The sequence below is a fragment of the Canis lupus genome, chromosome 6 (genome assembly GCF_048164855.1).
Source record: "Canis lupus baileyi chromosome 6, mCanLup2.hap1, whole genome shotgun sequence".
Lineage (NCBI taxonomy): Eukaryota > Metazoa > Chordata > Mammalia > Carnivora > Canidae > Canis > Canis lupus.
The window spans coordinates 21,214,134-21,223,030 of record NC_132843.1 but is presented as its reverse complement, the minus strand read 5'-3'; positions in this window follow the sequence as shown (position 1 = coordinate 21,223,030).

The following is an 8,897-nucleotide window of genomic DNA, read 5'->3' as shown; positions in this document are numbered from 1 at the left end:
TACATATATTCTTGCTCTGAAGGAAGAAATACATTGATTGCATTGATTGATTGAAGGAAGAAATACATTGATTGATGTGATAATTATTGCTTTTTAATGCAGGAACAATAAATTTAGTCATAGAAGTCCAGACAAGGTCTGGACTTTAAAGATCATACATTGTACAATATAGAAGTCTACCTTATTCAGTAAAATTTTCTTAGCTAGATTCATTTAATTTGGAATTTGATGATGTGTACAGTGTTTAAGCCAAATATCACTTCATAGATCTCTCTCTGTGTGTGTATTTAAATACATTGAAGAAATACTTGAGGTATGAAAGCAGTAGAACATATTTACAAATAATCTATTCAGAGATATTGTTTATAAGAGCCTAAAAGCACTAATTTGCATGCTTAACTTAATGCTTCTTGCTAACCACCTTTTGCTTATGAAGGCAGAATTTTGGTAGTGTACTTCAAACTAAGCACTTATGCCTGAAACTCATAAAAGTTCATTCATTTTTAAAAGCCCATAATTCAAATTTTTAACATTTTTAAAATGGCCAACTTCTGCTTACAAATTACCCAGAATTAGTCACTTAGCTAGCTGAGCAAAGGCAAAAGAAGATGAAGGAGAACCCAAGTCTTTTAGACTTGGAAGCAGAATGATTGTCCATAAATTCAGCTAGAATTTTCAGTGCAGGTTAGGAAGGGGGAAGGAAGGAAGACTTGCCAGCAATCAGAATTAGAGATGTCCAAAGCATAATTGAGGAATTGTAAATTCAACTTTGAAATCCTTGATGAAAAGGCACTAAAAGAAACATAATTATTAGCATACTGTTTAATGTTTTAATTGGATGCATTTTGCTGTGCTGTGCCAAAGTGATTTTTGAAGTTGATTGCCTTTTTGCCTTCCCTTCCTATTCTTTAAAGCTCAGTCACCCTTATAAGAGAGAAAAAGAATGTAGGTTGTTACCTAACAGAAGGAAAAAGCTAATGATTTAAGAATGTGTGGTTTTCCCTCACATGAATTATCACTCATAAGTTTCTCATTTGGGGGCAACATCCATTCTTTTATAGAGTAAGGAATATTATATTAGGCAGCAAATCATTATGGTGTTGAGTATGTAGAGGAATTCTGTTTGTTGTATTAAATTATCCTGGCATCTGCACAATACTCTACTGGCTTTGATTATAAAGGTCTTTAATCATTGATAGCATTTATTTGTAAAGTGTAGCTTTCTTTTTCTCGTATAAGCCCAATTGTTGGTTATTTCGTAAAAACCAAAAAGCATGATAGCAATGATTTTAATGTATTAAATAAAACTTTAATATACTTAACATATCTTCCTTAATACATTCACTTATAATTTAATACTGATCAATATGGGAAGTATAGAGTAATTCCTGAAGAAAAACTCCCAAATTTTACAAGTATACTACTTTAGTTTGCTTGGTAGTTTTTTTAAGTACATAAAACCAAAATACAGTCATTAAAGACTTACCACTTTTCTCTTTCAGCCATGTAGATTATTCTTTCCAAATCACCCAGGGGAAAAAAAAACATGTAGTCTCAATTCATGTGAAGCTCCTTTGATCTTCATGTAAATAAAGAGGCCGCCTTCCTCTCATAGGATTTTTTCTTGAATATGATTTCTTTCATCAAATAGTTTATCTCATCTCTGTGAACATCAAGGTAGTTTGCTTCAGAACTTCAAACAAGCATTTCCTACACATTTACAGGAAATATATTAAACACTATAAATGGCAAACTTCCTCTTAAGTTCCCAGCAAGACAGAGCAGGAGACATTTTATGTTGCACTCCACCTGGTAGGAGGCACATCCTACATTGTAGTCATAATATCCTAGACAAACACCAAACATTCTCTTCCCTTGAAGGGAAAAAAAGGAAACGTACCCTGCAAAGGTGAGTGAGTTTGGCAGAACATGGGAAGGAAATCAGGAACAGATGCCTGAAGAGAAGGCTAGAGACTATGAAGAGTTTTAAGACTAAATGTTGATGACAATATGAAAGTTTACAATAGACAATTCAGCAAAATGGGTCCAAGTGTTAGACATAGTATTAGTTTAGCTTGAGAAGAGTAGTGAGGATATGATTTGTTCTTATTTTTCCAAGTTACTCTAATTGCCTGAGTTCTTTACTCCCAGTTGGCTCAGCAACTTTATGGTTCTTGGCACTGTATAAATGTATTTTTCAAAGCTTTGAAAGTTGACCAATTTCTTGCCGAATGAACCAGTCAGCCAGCTGTAAAGCCAATTTTCCCAACGTTAGCAGGGTATCTTTTTTTTTTTTTAATTCAATAACTGAAGAATTTTTTTAATTGACTCTAAACTAGAATATGGAGCAATGATTTTTTTGTCCTAATATTTAGATTATAAATTGATACTGAGGAAATATTCATCAGACTTTTTTTTTCACTATAGAAGAATAGAAATAGCATATACTTCATTTTATGGAGTAAGGGTAATATATATTTTTGAAATTCCGAATTCTAGGAATAGTTTAAATCATCAATAAACATATGACTGTTGACAATATCTTTACTTACTGAGGAAATGTTCATCAGACTTTTTTTTCACTATAGAAGAATAGAAATAGCATATACTTCATTTTATGGAGTAAGGGTAATATATATTTTTGAAATTCCGAATTCTAGGAATAGTTTAAATCATCAATAAACATATGACTGTTGACAATATCTTTACTTACTGAGGAAATGTTCATCAGACTTTTTTTTCACTATAGAAGAATAGAAATAGCATATACTTCATTTTGTGGAGTAAGGGTAATATATATTTTTGAAATTCTGAATTCTAGGAATAGTTTAAATCATCAATAAACATATGACTGTTGACAATATCTTTCCTTTACTTAGGACTTAGGCTATTCAATACCGTAATCATTCATTGGGCATTTAACTACTATGAGCAAATCTCCGTATAATGAAAAAGATAACTAAGAATGTTCGTACAGTATTGATGGGGATGAAAACTGGTACAGCCATTTTGGAAATAGTATGCAGTTTCCTTAAAAGATTGCTAAACTAATAGAACCACCATATGATTCAGCAATCTCACTTCTGAGTATAGATAAAAATGAAGTGAAATCAGTATCTTGAAGATATCTATACTGCGTTGTTCTTTGAAGCATTATTCATAATAGACAAGATATGGAAATAACCTGTGTTGTGGACCGATGAATGGATAAAGAAAATTATTTGTATATAATATACATACACATATAAATACACGTATATACATACATGTATTGCTTTGTATATATATTAATACATAATTATGTACTTAAAGTATGTTCCATTGTGTGCATGTATAGGTACACAATGCAACATTATTCAGCCTTTAAAAAGAAAGAAATCCTGTTATTTGCAACAACATGGATGAACATGAAGAACACTATGTTAAGTGAAATAAGCTAGACATAAAAAGACAAATACTGCATGATCTCACTATTATGTCTAGGCTAAAAAATTCAAATGCACTAAAGCAGAGAGCAGAATGATGGTTGCTAGAGGCCTGGAGGAGTGGGAAATGCTGGTCAAATCATACCAAATTTCAGTTATGTATGATAAATGAGTTCTGGTGGTCTAATGCATAGCTTGGTGACTACAGCTAATAATGTTGTACTGTATACTGGATATTTCCTAAGAGTAGATCTTAAGTGATCTCACCACACATACACAAACGGTAACTAAGGTAACAGATATGTTAAGTAGCTTGATTATAGTAATCATTTCACAATGTATACATATATTGAAATATGTTGTACATCTAAATGTACACAATTTTTGTTTATTATATCTTAATAAACCTGGAAAAAAAAGAAAAAGATGCCCATGACACTTTTCCCAGCCTCTAGGCAATCACAGTCCTATTGGATAGACATCTGTCTAAAATCCCTTAAGCAAAGGAGGTGCTACTTTTATAGAGGTTATTTTTTGAAGTGTTAGTAGGAATTATTTAAGGAAATAATTTCTTTTAGTATTTGTGAACTGGGGTTTCTTCATAAAGGAGATTATATTTGCCATAAGTCTTGAATGATAAATAGCATTTGTCTATATAGGTAGATATTAGAGATGGAGGCAATGGAAATGGCTTGTTTTGTTTCATTTTTTGTTTTGGAAACAATTCAACTAGAAAAATGAATACCTAATTTGCATGTAACTCTCTATGGTGATTTAAATGTGGCCATCAGGGACGCCTGGGTGGCTCAGAGGTTGGGCGTCTGCCTTCAGCTCAGGACGTGATCCCGGAGTTCCAGGATTTAGTCCCACATGGGGGTCCTATATGGAGCCTGCTTCTTCACCCTCTGCCTGTGTCTCTGCCTCTCTCTCTTCAATTTTCACTCCCTTCAATTGAAGGAATCAAGACTTAAATTCTTTCTCATTCTACAGGCAAATTTCCATTCATATAGTTTTCTTCTCTTTGCTTCTTTCCACTCAAATAAATCAGAGACCTCTACATTTCTTTTTTCAAGAGATCACTATGACAAAATTCTGCCATTCCACATCGATTTCACTCTCTTGAAATTATTTCATCATGAAGAGAAGTTTCTCCTCAATAATTGCAACATTTCTATTGAAAATACACTTTATTACTGAAACTAAATCGTTTTCTTTTTGTTATCACCAACCTTTGAGAGGATATATCACTTTCTTCTGATACTGTAACATGGTAGCATTCTATCTTGAAAGTCATAAACTAGAGCCTCTTTCATTACATAACTTCTTTATATATCTTTTACTAATCCCCCGTGTGTACTAAACATGGTTGAAGCCTTTACAGGACCTCCAAACAACCACATTCATGTAATTTATCTATTACCTTTATTTTTTCTTTATTTATATTCCAAATTAATTTGATTATAAAATCAGATTTTCTATATATCCTCTTCTTATGATGAGTAGCTTTATTTTTTTTAAAGATTTAATTTATTTATTCATGAGAGATGCACAGAGAGAAGCAGAGACATAGGAAGAGGGAGAAGCAGGCTTCTTGCAGGGAGCCTGATGCAAGACTCCATCCTGGGCCCTGGGATCATGCCCTGACCTGAAGGCAGATGCTCAACTGCAGAGCCACCCAGGCATCCTGGTGAGTAGCTTTCATAACCACTTGACTCTGCAAATATTATTAAGCAACAGTGTTTCAACCTGGGATTATTTTTTTTCCTGATTGGGCATTTGAATTGCATGGTTCTGTAAGATCAAGAATTCTGTAGTTGTGATCATATACAAACTTGTGATTCCCAACTCTATACCCTAACTAAATTCTCTTTTGCTTTTAAGGCCATGCCATCTGGTATACCAAATAAAACCACAAATTTCAATGACTTAACACAGTAAGTATAGAATCCACACTCATCTAATATTCAAATACAGGTATTAATGATTGACAGGTGGCTTTCCTCTATGTAGTGATTCAAGGATCCAGGACCTTTTATTTTGTTACATAAGATCCTTTAATGTCTCAGAGTTCTCTACTTCTGGCTGACAAACATGCAAAGAGATGGGTTTGGAAATAAGTGCACTCACTTAGCCATCTTGGTTTGGAAATGATATGCATTACCTTCACTCAAATTCCACTGGTACTAGTCTGATGGCCAAGGAATGTAATCGCTGGCTGGACAGTTTCTTCTTAGCCACAGCCAGAGAGAGCACAGACTTTTAGAGTTGTCTAAATGATTCTGCCATAGCAAATATTTCTTCCGAAGAGTTGGAATGGAATTTCTAGATTATTTAGAATAATCTTGAATATAAACTGATAACATTTTTTTAAAGCTGTAAATATACTGTAGGAAATCTGTGCCTGCTTATTTCTAGTTGAATAAATTTACATTTTTTCCTTTTATTTGGAGCATCAAGAAAAGATATATCTCTTTCATTCATTAAATGTTTCTCTATCTCTCTCTTTTTTAAAGATTTTATTTATTTATTTGAGAGAGAGAGAGAGAGAGAAAGCACAAGCAGGGGAATGGGCAGGGGTAGAGGGAGAAGAAGACTCCTTGCTGATCAGGGAGCCTGATGCAGGGCTCTCTCAGGACCCTGAGATCATGACCTGATCTGAAGGCAGATGTTTAACTGGCTGAGCCACCCAGGCACCCCTCATCAAACATTTCTTAAGTGCCTAGTAAATGTCAGGTATGCATTGACAGACTTGGGACTCATTGGTGATTAAAACATGCAAAAATCACTGACTTTGTGAATTTATATTCTAGTAGATAGAGATAAACACTAAACAGTAGATATACAACGAGTTATTTGAATATTAAAATCATTAAATTCTACAGAAAAATGAAAGTTGGATCAGGATAATGGGAATCAGGAGTGTCAGAAATGTAAGGGTCAAATTTTATGAAATGGTTAACACTGAAGGGCTTATCAAGAAGATAGCACTTAAAGAAAATTAGCAGTAGATGAGGCCTCAGTCATGCAAACAGCTGCCTAAAAAGAATTCCCAGGAGAGGAACAGTTAGGGCAGGGATCTTCATGTAAAGTTCACATAGTGTGTTCAAGGAACAGTGAGGAGCATGAGTGGCTAGAAAGCTGTGAGAAAAAAAAAAAAAAAAAAAAAAAAAAAAGCACAGTGGGTCATGGTTCAGAGAAGAAAAAGGGGCCAGATCATGTAAAACCTTGGTAGCATTCATGTATTCATTCTCAGTAAAATGGGAAACTTTGGTAGAATTTGGAATAGAGAAGTGAAATAAGCCTTTTAGTTGAAAAGAATCACTGGTTGTCATGTCAAGACAGACTATAGGGTGCCAAATGTCAAAGCAGGGAGGCCAGGTAAGACGTCAATTGCACTAACCAGACTAAAGATGATGTTAACTTGGAAGGCAGTGTTACTCCTTTTATGCTGATGGAAACAGTGGTCAAGATGTGCTTTGTCTACCAACATTTTGATCTTTAATGGATATTTTGCCTTGGGAATTTTTTGACACCCTACACATTAAATCTCTGCCCACCAATTAAAGATTTCCATAAGTAAGAACCAAGATTATTCTGAAAACTAGCAGAACTGGGGAGGAGCTCCTAAAACAATACATTATCCTGAGAGGAAAAGCGATGGAAACTAATATACCTATTGGACTTGAGCAGGTAATTCTCACAGTTCTAGAAACAGGTACTTTAAGCAAGACATTCACTTTCTCACTTTCAGTTTTGGTTCCAAGTGACTCTGTGTAGGACTTCATAATCATCAAATGTGTTCTGTACCTTACAGAATGTTAAGGAAATACATAAAAATAAAGAAAAGTGACTATTATCCGGTCCAGGATTTGCCACCATTAATGAGCATTAATGTTTTCTGTTATTATCTCTGTATATTTACAAAATTTTAATAAAGTTATATTTCATTATTTTCACTTACTATTATCCTGTGAACACGATATCATTTTCAACGAATATTTGTCTAAAACCTGATTTAGCATATGAATACATGATCATTTGGCTATATTGTTATTTATTTAACCATCCCGTAGTTATTGAAAATAAATTTATCATTTTTATTAATATAAATATACTTTAAATAACTATAATTTTTCAAAGGCAGGGTCATGTTCTCCTAAAATAGAGTAGAAGGATTGGATCAAAAGGTGTAAGCAACTCATTAGTCAATTTCATGTTACAGGAAATAGTTGCACAGCCAGAATCTGCGTAGGATTCAAATCTCATGATTATTGGGCATCTTGCACTTTGTAATCCAGGTGTCAAATCAAGAACTTGATTCTTGACACAAATTCTACTACTGAGGTATACTGAAGGTACTGCAGATTATCACAGGTTATGGAGTTTTGTATTAATAACCTCATTATGTGCCTGTTTACATACACCCACACACCTCCATAGCCTGCACATGGTGCAGATTGTCATTTTGGAAATAATGAGAACCTAATGTGCTCATGGCCTGGCAGTTGACTTGGCACAGGTCTTCAGCTTGAAAGGGGATGACCTCTTCTCCAAGTGACTCTGCTTTCTTATGATTCAGCCTATTTCTGAATCTGTTTCTATTTCTTTTTCCTTTGTTTCTTTATGGCTAAATATTTTGTTTCTATTACTATACTTATTCCACAATTCCTCTTTGTTTCTTTATATCAAATTATTTGAGAGAAAATTGACTGGATCATTCTATAAGGTGTGTTTCTATTGGGTAGCTGTCTTGAGATAATCTCCAAAGCCATGGGGTATCTGCATAGTTAGCTGGCAAATAATACTTTTGGCAGAGGCACGGATCCTCTTTAGGATACACAAGTGTCTCAAAGTCACAGAATTTCAAATTGAGTAGGAGAATCTCTTTCAGAGGTAGGCATGGCCAACATTTAGAGTTGCATAAGCTTTTCTTGGGTGTATACACTTCTGATAGGTTATCCTCTGAAATGTGCTAGTGTATTACCTTAATACATACTACTCTTTATTTTTCCCTTTCCCTTAGAAACATGTCTTAAGCATTTACTGCAGTTTGACAATACAGTTTTGGATATTGGAGGATTACATATTATTGATCATATAGGATTTCTTCTGTTCTGAGGTTATTCTTGACACATAAGAGCTTTTGCAGAATCCTCAGCCTTTGCAGTTGAATCATGGAGCCTGGCATGTAGCTGTGACTCAATCATATCTGTCAGCATTCTTCTTGTGATGACAGAGGATAGTGCTTATGATTCACTTCCATCAACTTCCTCAACTCGATGTATCTCTAAATTCATTCCCAGTTCTTCTTTGTTCACTGACATAAGAGAACAATACTTTCTTGTCCAATGTGAAGCTTTCACCCTGAACCTTTGTTCTCAACCAACCATTCCTCTTTCAGGATGCTTATTCTTATAGTTAACATAGGTCCTTATCCCCGGAATTTTTCTTTTTGTTTTAATTCATCAGTTG